The sequence below is a fragment of the Papaver somniferum genome, chromosome 6, assembly GCF_003573695.1.
Source record: "Papaver somniferum cultivar HN1 chromosome 6, ASM357369v1, whole genome shotgun sequence".
Taxonomy (NCBI): Eukaryota; Viridiplantae; Streptophyta; class Magnoliopsida; order Ranunculales; family Papaveraceae; genus Papaver; species Papaver somniferum.
In genome coordinates, this window is record NC_039363.1 from 117,745,911 (window position 1) to 117,764,935 (window position 19,025).

A 19,025-nucleotide genomic window follows, 5' to 3' on the forward strand; every position below is an offset into this window, starting at 1 on the left:
AAGCATTGGTTCTCTCAGTTTGTCCATCTGTTTGTGGATGGTATGATGTACTGAGGTTCAATTGAGTTCCCAGAAATTTAAATAAATGTTGCCAGAAAGAGCTAATAAATACCTTATCCCTGTCAGATACTATGGAGCTTGGAAGACCATGAAGTTTGAAGATATGGTGCATGAATTCCTTGGCTACTGAGATAGCAGTGAAAGGGTGACTCAAGGCAATAAAATGAATATATTTAGTAAGCATGTCCACCACTACCAAAATGACAGTCTTCTTGTAAGACATAGGCAAACCCTCTATGAAATCCATAGAAATGTGCTGCCATGCTCTCCTGGAATTTGAAGTGGTTGTAATAGTCCAGCAGGGGAAGAATGATCATTCTTATTGCATTGGAAAACATCACAGGCAGCAACAAATGCGAAGATATCTTCCTTCATATGAGGCCAGTAGAAATAAGCTTTTTCTCTATTGTAAGTGCCCATCATCCCAGAATGTCCTCCTACAGCTGAAGTATGCACAGAGAGAATGATGGTTTTCCTGATGTTCATGTGAGAACCAACATAGAGTCTAGACTTGAATCTGAGAATGCCATCTTTAAGTGAGTACAACTTGTTGGTAGGAGTGATGAGGAGTTCAAAAATTAATTGTTGGGCATGAGAGTCCTCAGTGTAACTTGCAATAATATCCTGACACCATTGTGGCTGAGAAACTGCCATAGCTTGACATGTAGAAGCATCATGAGGAAGCCTATATAAGGCATCTGCCACTTTGTTTTCCATTCCCTTTTCGTACTTGATAACATAATCCAGTCACATCAATTTCATGAGCCACTTCTGTTGCAAGACAGTAGTAAGCCTTTGTTCCATAAGATACTTCAAGCTTTAGTGATCTGTATGAATAATGAACTGACTATGAGAAAGATAGTGCCTCCATTTTTGGACTGCCATGACAATGACCAATAATTCTTTCTCATAAGTGGATAAAGCCAATGCTTTGGGCCCTAAAGCTTTGCTATAAAACGCAATTGGTCTTCCATTTTGCATCAATACTGCCCCAACCCCTGTAGAGCAAGCATCTGTTTCCAGTGTAAATGGTTGAGAAAAATTTGGAAGAGCCAGAACTGGAGAAGAAATCATTGCTTGTTTCAAAGCAGAAAATGCTTGTAAGGCTAAAGGAGACCACACAAAAGAATCTTTCTTCAACATATCTGTAAGTGGCTTGCTGAGAACTCCATAACCCTTGACAAATATTCTATAATAACCAGTCAAACCCAAAAAAAAACCTCAACTGCTTCAAGTTAACTGGTTGTGGCCAAGTTTGCATTGCAGCAATTTTATCAGGGTCAGCAGCAACTCCTTGTGAAGTAATAAGATGGCCCAAATAATCCAGCTGAGGTTGAGCAAAACAACATTTTTTCTTGTTGGCAAATAAGGAATGTGCTCTCAAGAGTGACAAGGTTTGTGTTAAGTGTAATACATGTTCCTCCACATATTTACTATAAACCAAAATGTCATCAAAAAAGACTAAGATGAACTTCCTTAAGTAAGGTTTAAAGATGAAATTCATGAGAGACTGAAAAGTAGCTGGTACATTTGTAAGGCAAAAAGGCATAACTCTAAACTCATAATGACCCTGATGTGTTCTAAAAGCAGTTTTGAAAATGTCAGATAAATCCATCCTGATTTGATGATAACCAGAAGTGAGATCAATCTTTTTAAAAATGATTGCTCAATTTAATTCATCTAGTAACTCTTCAATTAGAGGAATAAGAACTTGTCTTTAATTGTGATATCATTCAGTTTCCTATAGTATACACAAAATTTCCAAGAGCCATCTTTTTTCTTAATGAGTAATATAGGTGAATGGTAGGTTGGGAAACCTACAATAAAATACTGCAAGTGCACAGCGTCTAACTAGTAGACAATGGCAAGTACAGGTCGTTCCCACGAGGAGTGTGAAATACTCTGCTAACTAATACCAAAACTAAATAATCAAATAAGTAATGTTTTAACGATTTTTAAAAGGTCGGAACAAAATGAAATAATAATAATTTTAACAATAAACAAAATGAAAACGGGTTATCAGGGTTTTCGGTTTCCACCAATTAAATCGTGTGAACTCTACTAATTTTTATATATTACTCAATACAAATATTGAAATTGATTTCATGTCTCGGAAGATAGTATGTTAAATTCCAAAATATTGTTTCTCCCTGTAAATTCCTTCGCTTCATCGGTAGTGATTCTATAAAGCATTATTTATCAATCCTAAAGCATATCACGTCAAAGAATTTAACCCAAGCACGCCATATCAATTGAAAAGCATAAATAATCAAAATAATCACATGAACAATTATACACCAAGCTATATGAAGTGAAAATACTAATCAATCAAATCATTATTAAAAATATCATCGTAGAGAGTACACAATTGAATTGGTTTCTATCTAAACCCTAATATGGATCTAGTTAGCCATGGCTTTCTCAAAATCCATAAACAAATATCAAATAAAATCAATAGCTAATCGAAAAACGGAATTGAAACAAAACTTCAAACCGTAAACGACTGTGAAGCCGCAACAGCAGCAGCCTCCCTTCCTTCCTTCTTCTCTGTCTAAGGCTCTCGCCTCCCATTCCCTCTTGTTCTCTGTTGTGTGTTTATATAGTGCTGCCAAGCATTCCAAAATAAGACCCATCCGATGACTCATATCTATATCTTCCTAGGCCCAGTCCATTAACACCAGTTTTCAAACTGAGCTCTCTTCCGAAGTCAGCAACAACTCAAGGAATTTGTCGCAGTTCATACTCCCTATCGGTTATTACTTGTTCTTCTCGCTAGGCTACAACACATATCCCTCATCCAATACAGAATCCATCTCTGCCAATCGATACCACAGTTCTAGATTCTTAGTTTCATCGACGTCACATCAGCTTTGAGTAGAAGACTACTGTCATCTCCTTTCTTCGACGACTGCAACAGCTCCACCAAGTTCAGTCATATTCAACAGACGAGCATCTTTCCCTGGCTATAACACCATCGTTCTCGTAAGTCTGTTGCCCTCCTGCCATCTCTGTTCAAACCAACAACTACTGACAATCAAACTCAGCCAACTCCTAGACCTAGACATGTAACCCACTCGAGCGACTATATAAACTCCATTTTTTCTGCTGTACCACCAGCTCGACTCCATTCATGCAAACACGATCTGCATACAACCCATTTTCAGGCCATATAAACACCAGACTCCGTCCACAGCCAACAACATGCATCTATACTCTTCGCAGCATCAGTTTCTCCTCTGAATTTCCACCTGAAATCATGATTCACTTCACCGTTCAACAACCCAACTGGCAGCAGCATCCGCTTATATTTCATTTAGTTTACCGGCTTGAAAACTCCATAAAACTCTGTCCAAGGCTGAATCCGGTCCATCCCCCCTTTCTCTTCAGTACCCTTGCCTTGGTTCGACAGCAGCTACTTAGAACTATTCTTCTGGTTTGATAAGAAAATGAGATGTGGTGTAGACCTTGACACGTCACCCCCTTTGACCACTCTGTGAAATGATAAGGTGCTTCTCCAGAAGTAACTTGTCAGAGTGCTCGACCAAATAAACGAGGATAATTCTCTGTTTCCGTTAGCATCGTTCCTTGGCCGCGAATGCTGCTGATATATGAAAATATCAGGCCAGCTGCATTTTGTCATTGTGGTTGCTGATACATGGAAATACCAGGCCAACCCCATTTCATTATTCTCGTCGCAAATACTTATTTCTCCAAAAAACACCTACAAGACATAAAATATCAAAATAAACAAAACCGAGTACTAATATTACAGAGAATTGAGACTAATATAGACACATAAATGCGTCTATCAAATACCCCCAAACTTATTATTTGCTAGTCCCGAGCAAATCAAAACTACAAAATAAAATCCTAACTCACTTTCGCAGGCATCGTCGATTGCATTTAACGTATGCAATAAGCCTTTAAACCCCTAGGTGTCCCTAGTGGCCGAGTTATAGTCTCGGGAGGGCTTACAAGAGATATACCCACAAAACCTTAATACTCCAGACCCTAGCTATCTACAACGAACCTTGGAAGGCACTAAAGAATCTCCTTGGTTGGCATACTTATTGACTACAAGAGGAAGTACCCTGATGCGAAATTCCAATTGATGTACACGAGTTTGCACTCAAGCATACTAAAATTCATATATAAGTGACAGAGCTCTACTCAGATAGTTGCACTATGGACATCATATTCGGAGTCAAACTAATCACATGGAAACATTAAGAGATGGATATAGAAAAACATAGATGGTTTTGATGTTTACTAAGTGTCAGGAAATGTAAATCATTCACACAATGAGATATAAATTGTTCAATAGCTTATTGCTGAGGTGCATGCCCTAAATCAGGCTCTAAATCAGCGGTAATAACTTCGACGGATATTGGTTCAAATTCAACAAAATCAGACACACAAACAGATATTGGCTCAAATTCATCCGTGGAACAAAGGCTCAATGGCGCAATAATATCATGACTAATTGACTCATTCTCAGAAACAACAGTTTCAGTATTAATATCTCCAAGATGAAAACAATCATAACTTGATAGCTTAAGGGTCAAAGTCGGAGCTTCCTCGACTGATGGAACTAGTCGAATCTCGGGCAAAACTAGAGCTTCTAGTTTGGGCTTCCATTTATTAGTGTCTAGCAGCGGTGTGGAGTCTAATAAGGCATTAACTTCACAAATAACACTATCATCATCAAAATCATACCCAAAATGAGCTAAGCAAACCTCTAATGGATCTTCCAAGTTGCTCTTGTAAAAGATTTGTGAATCCATACTTTATTTTCACCCGCAACACTTTCTAAGGTACCTAAAAAAAATAAAATAAACTGCGTAAAAAGGAACTAAAAAAAAATCTAAAAGAAAAAGAAGAAAAAAAAATTATGTAAAAAAAATGAAAATAAACTATATACAAAAATTGATATCAATCAGAGTGTATTATGCAACCACTCCCCGGCAGCGGCGCCAAAAACTTGGTAGGTTGGGAAACCTACAATAAAATACTGCAAGTGCACAACGTCTAACTAGTAGACAATGGCAAGTACAGGTCATTCCCACGAGGAGTGTGAAATACTCTTCTAACTAATACCAAAACTAAATAATCAAATAAGTAATGTTTTAACGATTTTCAAAAGGTCGGAACAAAATGAAATAATAATAATTTTAACAATAAACAAAATGAAAACGGGTTATCATGGTTTTCGGTTTCCACCAATTAAATCGTGTGAACTCTACTAATTTTTATATATTACTCAAGACAAATATTGAAATTGATTTCATGTCTCGGAAGATAGTATGTTAAATTCCAAAATATTGTTTCTCCGCTGTAAATTCCTTCGCTTCATCGGTAGTGATTCTATAAAGCATTATTTATCAATCCTAAAGCATATCACGTCAAAGAATTTAACCCAAGCACGCCATATCAATTGAAAAGCATAAATAATCAAAATAATCACGTGAACAATTATACACCAAGCTATATGAAGTGAAAATACTAATCAATCAAATCATTATTAAAAATATCATCGTAGAGAGTACACAATTGAATTGGTTTCTACCTAAACCCTAATATGGATCTAGTTAGCCATGACTTTCTCAAAAGCCATAAACAAATATCAAATAAAATCAATAGATAATCGAAAAACGGAATTGAAACAAAACTTCAAACCGTAAACGGCTGTGAAGCCGCAACAGCAGCAGCCTCCCTCCCTTCCTTCTTCTCTGTCTACGGCTCTCGCCCCCCATTCCCTCTTGTTCTTTGTTGTGTGTTTATATAGTGGTGCCAAGCATTCCAAAATAAGACCCATCCGATGACTCATATCTATATCTTCCTAGGCCCAGTCCATTAACACCAGTTTTCAAACTGAGCTCTCTTCCGAAGTCAGCAGCAACTCAAGGAATTTGTCGCAGTTCATACTCCCTATCGGTTATTACTTGTTCTTCTCGCTAGGCTACAACACATAGCCCTCATTCCAATACAGAATCCATCTCTGCCAATCAATACCACAGTTCTAGCTTCTTAGTTTCATCGACGTCACATCAGCTTTGAGTAGAAGACTACTGTCAGCTCCTTTCTTCGACGACTGCAACAGCTCCACCAAGTTCAGTCATATTCAACAGACGAGCATCTTTCCCTGGCTATAACACCATCGTTCTCGTACGTCTGTTGCCCTCCTGCCATATCTGTTCAAACCAACAACTACTGACAATCAAACTCAGCCAACTCCTAGACCTAGACATGTAACCCACTCGAGCGACTATATAAACTCCACTTTTTCTGATGTACCACCAGCTCGACTCCATTCATGCAAACACGATCTACATACAACCCATTTTCAGTCCATATAAACACCAGACTCCGTCCACATCCAACAACATGTATCTATACTCTTTGCAGCATCAGTTTCTCCTCTGAATTTCCACCTGAAATCATGATTCACTTCACCGTTCAACAACCCAACTGGCAGCAGCATCCGCTTATATTTCAGTTAGTTTACCGGCTTGAAAACTCCATAAAACTCTGTCCAAGGATGAATCCGGTCCATCCCCCCTTTCTCTTCAGTACCCTTGCCTTGGTTCGACAGCAACTACTTAAAACTATTCTTCTGGTTTGATAAGAAAATGAGATGTGGTGTATACCTTGACACGTCACCCCCTTTGACCACTCTGTGAAATGATAAGGTGCTTCTCCAGAAGTAACTTGTCAGAGTGCTCGACCAAATAAACGAGGATAATTCTCTGTTTCCGTTAGCATCGTTCCTTGGCCGCGAATGCTGCTGATATATGAAAATATCAGGCCAGCTGCATTTTGTCATTGTGGTTGCTGATACATGGAAATACCAGGCCAACCCATTTCATTATTCTCGTCGCAAATACTTATTTCTCCAAAAAACACCTACAAGACATAAAATATCAAAATAAACAAAATCGAGTACTAATATTACAGAGAATTGAGACTAATATAGACACATAAATGCGTCTATCAGTGAAGCAAAAGGACTATGACTCTCTTGAATCAACCCAGTATTAAGCATGTCCTGAACCAACTTTTCTACGACTTCCTTTTCTAACCTCGGTTAACTACGGTTAAGCCAACATGGTGTACACGTCTAGGTGCGGCTACATAAACCTAAATGTGGGTACATTTCATTTGTGTATAACAAGTTAAGTTCTATCTAACGGTTGAAATATATTAGCTTGAATCTAATAAGTTTTTTCATCTAACGGTGAATATTGAATGCTTTGTTACCAAGGTAACTTAGATCGCAAACCATGATTTGAAAACTATATAAAGGAGAACTCTAGCAACTGGGAAACCTAATCCCCACACCTCCTGTGTGATACTAGTTGCATAAGCTAGAGTCGATTATCCTTTAACCTTATGTTTTTCAGGAAACCCTGTAGGTTAACGACTTGAAGACTTCATTGGGATTGTGAAGCCAGACCCAACTATTTTCTCAGTAGTTGTGTGTTCTGATCTTAATTCTACTATCGTGATTGAGTATTATCTTTGCTAAGATTTGCTTGAGATTTATCTCCGATAGGTAAGATTAAAAGAAGTCACAAATATCTTTGTCTTTAGTTCGGCAATATCTTGTTTCGCTTCCATACCATTAAGATTATTGTGAGGTGATTGATAATACTAGGTTGTTCTTCAGGAATATAAGTTCGGGTTATCAAATGGTTCATATGCACCTTGATTTATCAAAAGACGGAACAAAACTCATAGGTATTTCTATGGGAGACAGATTTATCTATTCCAATATACTTTTCTGTGTGAGACAGATTTGTTTATCAAGTCTTCGACTTTGGGTCGTAGCAACTCTTGGTTGTGGGTGAGACCATCTAAGGGAATCAAGTGCGTATAATCCTGCAGGGGTTCAGAGACGTAAGGAGCGCAACTGTACCTTGATCAGTGTGAGATTGATTAGGACTCAACTATATTCCAGTCCGAAATTCATTGGTAGTAGGCTAGTGTCTGTAGCGGCTTAATACAGTGTGGTGTTCAAAGCTGGACTAGGTCCCGGGGTTTTTCTGCATTTTTGGTTTCCTCGTTAACAAAATTTCTGGTTTCTGTGTTATTTTTTTTCCGTATTATATTTTGTTATATAATAGAAATATCACAGGTTGTGCGTTTAGATCAATCAGTTCTTGAATCCGATTTTTGTATTGTTGATTGAATTGATTGACACTTGGATATTGGTTTATGATACCGTCCAAGTTATTTCTCTTATTTAATCAGGCTCGCAAATTGCTATTTGTTTGATTGCGGATTGAATTGACAAATTGAGATATAAACTCTTTGATATACTTTTTTATAGATTGAGTCTAAATGTCTAGTTGATTCTCTTGAAAGTATATTGGAGTTTGTCTATTCATATTTCCAAACGAAATATTGGGTGTGGTTGTTAGACCCCTGCTTTTTCATTTTGATTCGCTCGAATCGATTCACGAACATTATATCCACGGTTTGCAAAAGATTGCATTCCTTATTACATTAATGTATTGGTTCATGACATAACCGATTTTATAACATAACTCACTCAAGTATGCAAACGGGTACGCATACCTAAGTAGTCGGACATGGACTGTGTTCAACAGTACGCAAACGGGTATGCATACTATCACACATCCAAACATCAGTTGAAATCAGTAGCGTACGGGTATGCATACCAAAGTTCCCGGACTTCAATTGAGTTCGCCAGTACGCGTACGGGTACGCATACCAAGGCTTCCGGACTTCACCTGACCTTGAAAATACGCACACGAGTATGCATACTACACAGATCTTGGATCAACATATATGCAAATACGCATACTATGTCTATGATACAATTAAGGTAAGTGTTCTAAACTCCATTTCAATCATTCAAACATTCTTAAAAGACGACAATATCTGTCTCACACAAACTATTAGCTCCAAAGAAATTTTCAAGTGATCGAATGATCAATACGAAACATTCTGAGTCTACATCAAATGATTGTCTTACACAAATCATATAAGATGTTACCATGCGATTTTCACATGATCATATTTTGACTTTTATCAAGAGTATAAGATGAACTTGGTTAAAGCGAAATCTTACCAACACATATTTCGAGAAATATGTAAGCGAGTTAAACTCAGCCCGAAATATCAAATGTGTATAAATCTAATACTATATAGTTAAACGACTTTTGTCTCAAATAGGATATATAGTAGAAATATACTTTCCTAGTGAGAGATGATTTTCAGTCTCCATATACCTTTTGTTGATGAAGTTCCACAAGCTCTCCTTGGTAGTTTTTCGTCTTCAATTGATGAACGCCGTGAAGTCTAAAGCTCAACTACACAATATATCCTAGTCCGAGACATAGCTATAAGTAGACTAGAAATCAAGACTTATAGTTTTGATCACTAAACTTGACAAACAAGCTTGAGATAGCAACGCTTGCGATTTCGACCGAGCAGTGCTCTAAAAATCTCCTCCTTTGTCAATTTTAGTGAAAAAACTATCAATACATATGGATTACAAAATAAATAAAACTTTGTAGCTTCTCATCCAAATGCTTGATCTCCTTGGTTCTTCAACATTACTCTAAATCTTCGTTACTTCCAAGTACTCCAGTGATTCTGAACGTGTTCAAATCAGCATCATAGTTGTTGAAGATCCATAGCTATAACAATGAGAAAACAGTTGCTCTCAATCATTGTTATACAGTGTCATAGTATAATTACACAGATTCAAAGTTCAGTTGTACCACAATTTTGACAATAATACTATGGTGATATGTATCACTCCCCCTTAGTCAATACTTCATCTCACAATGAAAATCACTCCCCCTTACATAATGATCTGTAAACCATATGTATTTGTAGTGTGAACTACACATTAATTCTCCCCCTTTTTGTCAATATAAATTGTCAAAGGTACGAAAACTAGTGGGATCCTAATGAAATTTCCATAGAGATACTTCATGACCAAAAGAGAACAACATATCAACTTATTTAGATGCAATCATATAGCCGAAGCTAAATGCATTCATCAAGGAGTTTCTAAAGATACAAGAAAACTCCTACAATATTCCATATCCGCACTCCCCACAAAAATTTTGCAATTAAGCACAAGTTCAAAAAGAACTCTCCCCCATAAAATGTCATCCCCGAAAGAACAACAAGAGCGACCTTACTTTTACAGGAAAAGAAGGATTTCTTTGGACATAATCAAATCACATGAAACATGAATTTGTATCCAAATATCTCAATTGAATTAACCACAAAGGAAAAGATTAATACAATTGGCCATGCTCAACATACGAAAACTTACGGAACAACGCATTACTTTCACAAAGATGTGGATCAGGGAAAGACCAATACTGCGGAATAATCAAAGATTCATTCTATTTTTCATCACTATTTGCACAATGACGTATAATAGACTTAATCTTTGGTGCCAAAAGTTCATTCTATATTTCATCAATATTTACATAAAGATATATGATAGACTTAATTTTTGAGCATATATGGGAAAGTCATACTTCACGGACGTAAACACACATATCTTGTAAAAGTTTGCAATATATAAAACCAATAAAGATTAATATTGCAAAATCATCTTCCAAATAAACTGTAGAATTTAAATAAATAAATCTAAAAACATTGCAAGATGAAAATCGTTGGCAATAGCTATGTGTACTCACAATAATTGCTATTTCAAACCCTAGTTATCCTTCTTAAAACACGAGAATAAATTCTCATAAGAAGTTTCCTAGACAAAATAAAAAATCAAGTTTCTTTGATAACATCATACCTTTGAAAGGGTCCATCATAAAAGGTATCACTGATATCCTTGATTATTTTGACGGTGACGACTTCATGTTCATGAGTTAGAAACATTAACTTTTCGATCAACAATGCGGGCAAGATGCCTAGTTTTGACACAATCCACGATGAGTTTCTTCTGATTCCGAATCAAGATATTTTGATTTTCAAGGATTTTGGTCTGACCATCAATGAGATGATATATTTGCAGTTGAAGATTCGAAAATTCGACCTTTGAGTCATTCTGAAAAAGAATTAAATCCTTGAAAGATTCACTAATCCAGGAATTGTACTCTTTCCTTGCAATCATCTTTTTCAAGACAAGTTCTTGAACTGAATCAGATCCTTTAACGTCTTCTTCCATCTCAAGATTCACCACTTCCTGAGGTCTTGAAGAGTTCTACATTTTTTTTTATTAGGGATGGAAAAACAATATGTAAAATATATGTGTTTATAAACAAGAGGAGAAAACCCTTGTTATGGAAACCCTAAAACTCCCAAGTAAGAACACGGACGTTCGTGGACCGGATGACAAAGGTAAGTGGATCAAAAAAGATCCAAGAAAGAGAAAATACTCTATGTTTTCAAATATCTGTCACCATCATGGCTCAATGAATAAAATATTTAATCAGAGCATAAGGAAGATATATACTAGTTACAAGAAGTCAAGAACTGACTCAAACTTCTCACAAAGGGAAAACACCAAACCCAAACCCAAAACAAATGGTAATCAATAGTATACTTGAGCATCTCGAAAATATCATCTTTGCAACTCTCAAGTTAGATACAAGGATGAAATTAACTAGAGCTAGGCATCAAGGTGAGATGTAATCCCATCATGAGTATTGAGAGATGAGATGTGAATACCATCTAAGAGTTTGAACCTTGTATTTCTTTCCTTCCTTCGGCTATTTCTTATTCCATAAGAATTTGACATAACCGTTTTAGAAAATCCATCAGAGGGATTTTTTTGAGGATTAAGTCTAGGGCCTATGGAGATTGGTTCCAGATTATCAGAATTGTGAGATATCCACCCTCTAGACTTACCAGTTTTATTCTCATACTACTGGGAATGTATGTATTTGTGGTGTAAGAATTTGCACCATGAGAAGGGACACGATTCCATAAGAGATTTCGAGATGAGTGACCATTGAAATCCTTTTTATGAGAGTTCTGGTTTTCTGCAGGAATAAATCCATTATAGATGTCATCAGACAATTTATTTTGTCGACTGTAAAAATAAGTAGATCTCAAAGATCAGAAATCTGTTTCTTTCTAACAAAACAATATAGAACATGTCGATTCTTTTTCCCACAAAAATAACAATATCGTGGATCAGAAACATAATTCTCTTGACTCATAACCTTTTCCGACACATGCGAATTTTGCAAGTGATTCAAAGCAGGTAATTCCTTGAAGTGAATTTTCTTCACGCTTGGTAATACCTTATGAGTATTTGAAAAAGGTATTGAGGATGACTTGCTCATTAAAACAGAGTTTTCCTTTTTCAAGGTGTCACACTATTCTTGGGCACATCGAAGAGATGCAGCAAGTTTCTCTTTTTCAACACGATGGTTGTTTATGTCTGATGAATGATCCTTGATTAAACGTTCTTCTCTAATTGAGTCTTATTTAATAGTATCTTCAAGCATACTAATCTTTTTACGCTGTAGAGTAGTTTCTTGAACTAATTTTTCGATATTGTTAGAGAGAGATTCAATAAAGCAATAAAGTTCACGTTCTCTCTCAAAAGTCTTCTTAAATTCATCAATGAGATGATCATTCTTTTCTTCAAGTGTCTTGATTTTAGAAACTTGAAAAACAATGCTTTCAACAGATTTTTTTAACGATCTGGTGAGTTCCATTTTAGATTCTGACAAGGTGTCAATTGTCATGTTTTTACCCCGGGATTCAGAAGAATCTGCTAAGGAGTTATCCTTTGAGGTAAACCCAAGACTTTTGGCATAATCAAAAACTTTAGAAGACATCTCAAAGTGTGTTTTTGTGAGATACTTCTTAGGTCCATAGAAATCAGATTGCCACAACCACATACTTATGAGGTCTTAAATGTGTTTTCTTGCTCTGATATACCAATTGCAAAAGCGGGGGTCTAACAACCCCACCCAATATTTGGCTTAGCAATCTGTATGGACAAACTCCAATTTACTTTCAAGAGCATCAACTAGACAGTCAGACTCAATCTTTAGAAAAGTATATCAAAGAGTTTATATCTCAATTTCCGAATTCAATCCGCAATCAAAAAAATAGGAATTTGCGAGCCCAATTGAATAAGAGAAATAACTTGGACGGTATCACAAACCAATATCCAAGTGTCAATCAATTCAATCAACAACCCAAAGGCCGGATTCACGAACTGATTGATCTTAACGCACAACATGTGATATTTCAATTATATAAAAAAATATAATGCGGAAAAGAAATAACACAAACACCAGAAATTTTGTTAACGAGGAAACCGCAAATGCAGAAAAACCCCGGGACCTAGTCCAGCTTTGAACACCACATTGTATTAAGCTGCTACAGACACTAGCCTGCTACCAATGAACTTCAGACTGGAATGTAGTTGAGCCCTAATCAATCTCACGCTGATCAAGGTATAGTTGCGATCCGTACGTCTCTGAACCCCAGCAGGATTCTATGCACTTGATTCCCTTAGCTGATCTCACCCACAAAAAGGAGTTTCTACGACCCAAAGTCGAAGACTTGATAAACAAATATGTCTCACACAGAAAAGTCTATTGGAATAGATAAATCTGTCTCCCATAGAAATACCTATGAGTTTTGTTTCTTCTTTTGATAAATCAAGGTGCACAGGAACCAATTGATAAACCGGACTTATATTCCGGAAGAACATCTTAGTATTATCAATCACCCCACAATAATCTTAATCGTATGGAAGCGAAACAAGATATTGTGGAATCACAAACGACGAGACAAAGATATTTTTGACTACTTTTTATCTTGCCTATATGAGATTAAATCTCGAGCAAATCTCAGAGAAGATAGTCTCGATACGATAGAAACCGGCAAGATCAGAACATGCAACTACAGAGAAAATCGTTGGGTATGGCTTCACAATCCCAATGAAGTCTTCAAGTTGTTAACCTACAGGGTTTTGGAAAAAACCTAAGGTTAAAGAAGAATCGACTCTAGTCGCAACTATTATCACACAGAAGGTATGGGGATTAGGTTTCCCAGTTGCTAGAGTTCTCCCTTATATAGTTTTCAAATCAGGGTTTGCAATCAATTTTACCTTGGTAACAAAGCATTCAATATTCACCGTTAGATGAAAACCTGATTAGACTCAAGCTAATATCTTTCAACTGTTAGATCGAACTTAGCTTGTTACAAACAAATGAAATGTACCTTTATTTAGATATGAGTAACCGCACCTAAGTGTGTACACCTTGTTGGCTCAACAATAGTTAACCGAAGTTATCCATATGATCACTTTCATATCAACCTTATTCATCTTAACCATAACTAGTTCAAATGACTCAAATGAAACTAGTTCTAGAGTTGTTCAATTGTTTATATTCTCATAGAAGTGTACAAGACAAAATTGAAGCAAAATCGGTTTGATTCACTCGAATCGATTCATGAACATTATAGCCACGGTTTGCAAAAGATTGCGTTCCTTATTACATTAATGTATTGTTTCATGACATAACCGATTTTAGTTAATAACTCACTCAAGTACGCAAATGGTTATGCATACCTAAGTAGCCGGACATGGACTGTGTTCAACAGTACGCAAACGGCTGCGCATACTGTCACACATCCAAACATCAGTTGAAATCAGTACACGTACGTGTATGCATATCAAAGTTCTCGGACTTCAACTGAGTTCGCAAGTACGCGTGCGGGTACGCATACCAAGGCTCTCGGACTTCACCAGACCTTGCCAGTACGCATACAGATATGCATACTACACTAGTCTTGGATCAACATATATGCAAGTGCGCGTACTATGTCTATAATCCAATTAAGGTAAGTGTTCTAAACTCCATTTCAATCATTGAAACATTCTTAGAAGACGAAAATAGTTGTCTCACACAAACTATTAGCTTGAAAGCAATTTTCAACTGATCGAATGATCAATACGAAATATTCCGAGTCTACAACAAATGACCGTATCACACAAATCATATAAGATGTTACCAGGACATTTTCACATGATCATCTTTTGACTTTCGTCAAGAATATAAGATGAACTTGGTTAAAGCGAAAGCTTACCAACACATATTTCGAGAAATATGTAAGTGAGTTAAACTCAGGTCGGAATGTCAAATGTGTATAAATCGAATACTATATAGTTATACGACTTTTGTCTCAAATATGAGATAGAATAGAAATAGACTTTCCGAGTGATAGATGAGTTTCAGTCTCCATATACCTTTTGTTGATGAAGTTCTACAAGCTCTCCTTAGTAGTTCTTCGTCTTCAATTGATGAACATCGTGAAGTCTAAAGCTCAACTACACAATCTATCCTAGTCCGAGACATAGATATAAGTATACTAGAAATCAAGACTTATAGTTTTAGCACTAAATTTGACAAACAAGCTATAGATAGCAACGCCTTGCAAGTTCGATTGAGCAGTGCTCTAACAGACTATGTGAAATCATCGAAACAAATTGATATATTTCTTTTAAGTCATGAATTATCTTTTGAGAATTCATTATGATCCCATAGTTTCATACCTTTGCCAATTTAAATTGAAAAAAATGGGGAGAATTATCTAGTAGTTCACACTACATACATATGGTTTACGGATCATTGTGTACGGGGGAGTGGTTTTCATTATAATATGGAAGTATTCATTACAGTATTATTTCAAAGTTTCGATGCAATTAGACTTTGATTCTATATAATAATACTATGACACTGAATAACAATGTTTGAGACTTTTGTTTTCGTATTGTTATTGCTACAGATCTTCAACAACAATGATGGTGAGTTGAACACACTCAGAATCGATGGAGAACTTGAAGTAACGAATAATTCAAAGAAGTTGAAGAGCCAAGGAAATCAAGCATGATGGATCAGAAGCTACAAAGATTATTTATTTTGTAACCCATATGTATTGATAGTTTTGTTACTAAAATTGACGAAGGGGAAGATTGTTAGAGCACTGCTCGGGCGAACTCGCATGCGTTGCTATCTCAAGATTGCTTGTCAAGTTTAGTTGATCAAAACTATATACTTGATTTCTAGTCTACTTATAGGTATGTCTCGGATTAGGATATAAGTGTGTAGTTGAGCTTTAGACTTCACAGCGTTCACCAATTGAAGAAGGAAATCTACTGAAGATCTTGGAGGATCTTCATCAACAAAAGGTATGGGAAGACTAAAACTTATCTATCACTCAGAAGTCTATTCTATTATTTATGCTAAAGACACTAACTCGTATAGCTATATAAACTTTTACATTATACACATTTGATATTTCGAGCCGAGTTTATCTCGTTTATCTATTTCTCGAAATATGTGTTGGAATCTTTTAACTTTAGCTAAGTTCATCGTATACTTGACGAGTTTAGTTGGAGACAATTTATTTGTTGGAAACTAAATATTAAGTCAAAGATGATCATGTGAAAATTACCTTGAGCATCTTATATGATTTGTGTGAGACAGTCATTTGATGTTAACTTGGGAAGTTTCGTATTGATTGATTAGTCACTTGAAAATTACTTGAAGCTAGTGATATGTGTAAGATTACTATTGTTGTCTTCTAAGGATGTTTCAATGATTAAATGAAAGCTTAGAACAACTACCAATACCTGGATATAACACAGTATGTGCACTGTGAAGTTCTAGTTCATTTCCGGAACTCTTGGTTGCGAACGAGTTTACCTGTGAAAAGGCCCGGAGCTGTTGTTCGCGTAACCTGTTTGCGAATGGCTAGACAAAGCCAAGTCCGGAACTGTTTTTTGAGTACCCTGTTTACGAACGGTTGGACAAAGACAAAGTCCGGAACTGTTTTTCCTGTACTCGGTGGTCAAGTTCTAAAATCGGTAAGTATGGATTTTTATACTCATGAACTCAGGTTCGTTTGCGAACTAAAGTCCCTGGAACTTTAATGGAATAAGGTATGTGAACTAGTTTTACAAACCATGGCATTATGTTCATGAATTGGTTATTGTATACGCACTTTGTACAATTGCAAACTAAACCGATTTTGTTTCAAATGGTTTATATATATATTTCTATGAGATGATGAACATTTGAACAACTTTCTTGAAACACATTGGATTCATTTGATTATCAATCATGATTAATTGATCATCATATTTGATCTAGTGAGTCTGTAGGGGTGCAGCAGCGAGCTTCTCTACAAACCTTTTCGGTGACATTAACATGTAAAGATTTAGCTTAGTTCTCACAGTTATAGTCAAATTCAATCTCGAACTTAGGAATGTTATCAGATGCATTTTTTGAGCAGGTTAAGATTAATCATGGGAGTAAAAAGTGTGGTATCTATCTGTTTGGACTGCGGAAAAAGACAATGAAAGTCTCGCAACTTTCGACTAGAAATTCCGTCAAAAAGTCGGTGAAGGTAGCGCAATTGATGTTGGGCTCATCATCGAACCTTAAAAAATTCCTTGCCTTATTGCAAGATCACTTGCTTACTTCATTAGAAAAATGACATTTACAAAAATGACATTGTCTTGAAGCTTCATACATGCTTTCTTCATCAGAACACGAGTGATCATGTTAAATCCGCTTTGCAGGATACCATTCCATGAAACTGGCATTCCAAGAGTGCATAACTCCTGAATATCAATCAGTAAAGTTCGAGATTGATTAACAATTACAGCAATAACAAGTCCATCTAAAACATCGAAATCCAAGTGTTGCTCACTTAAGAATATCTCACTAGGGTTTCAGACAGCTTGCAGACTAGACTGTGAGATTTCAAATACTCCAAGCTCATATGTGGATCCAAACGTCGGTTTTTGACTGATCGAAGGAATCGATGAGACGAATTCCTCTCCCCATCCATATATAAAACAACATCCACAATGTACTCTAAGACACGAGGTCTTGCTATCTCACCAGTTTTGGTCACATTGCCTATCAGAAATATAGGTACATCAGTGCATTTTGTGTATCTCAACAGAGTATAAGTGAATTCATTTACCTGCATGATATGTCATGTACTTTCAGGCACTCCCTTTAAATACATTGTTCGAATATAATCAACAATAAGTGCCCGAGGAGAAAGTAATCGAGATTTGTCTAGTATATCCTTAATATCCGTACTCGAGTACAATAGCAAATCTTCGGTTTTGATTCTCATTCCCATACGATGCGCTCTATTATCAATTTGCTAAACACCTTCTTTACCAGAGATATATAAAACTGGAGTTGAGACACCAGAATCACCTCATCGGGCCACCATTGCAACAATTTGCAACAACAATGTACTTATCCTCGCAATAGGATCACCACCAATTAAAACCAAACAACCAGGGACAAGACCACCTCCAAGCATGCTAGATACTTCGGCACCAAAAACACCAGACAATGGGATTTTCCAAGTTAACTGATTTAACCCCTTATTCACGGCAGTCAACCTCTGAGGCCTTAACTCATCTGGTTTACGCGGTACAATCCATAATTTCCTTGATTTATCTTCAAAAAATTAGTCTGTGACACTGACATCTGAGTCATTGTACCCACAACTTCACAAGATTTACAACTTCCCCACCATTATGAATAAACCCATATTATTATACTCTCCCCCCTTTGACGTCTCTATAACGACATCTTGTGATTTTGACTTGAACCTAGAGTTTCCAATCTCAATTTCCTCTTCTACATGGTTTCTAGTTTGACTAACAATCGTAGTTCTTCCTGGATGCTTGTTTTGAGAATGATTTTTTTGATGAGAAGACGAAATTGGGGTCATTAGGATGCAATTTTGTTTTGAGGTTGAGATGGTGTTCTCTATGGTGATACAGATTTTGAAAATATAGGATAACTGAGATTTCCATTCTGATAAAGAGAATCTAAATTTATTTGGTTCTATTTACTTTCTAGGGTTTTTCTGAGGGAATTTACGTCGCTTTTATTCCCGCAATACAGTAGAAACTTTGAAAAGACGAGGGTACCCAAATATACCTCAATCTA

General features: G+C 36.4%; 1 pseudogene; it reads right to left on the minus strand.

The window, feature by feature from the left end:
• Positions 1 to 879: 879 nt before the first annotated feature.
• On the minus strand, positions 880 to 18,566 carry LOC113291369 (annotated as a pseudogene).
• Positions 18,567 to 19,025: the final 459 nt, after the last annotated feature.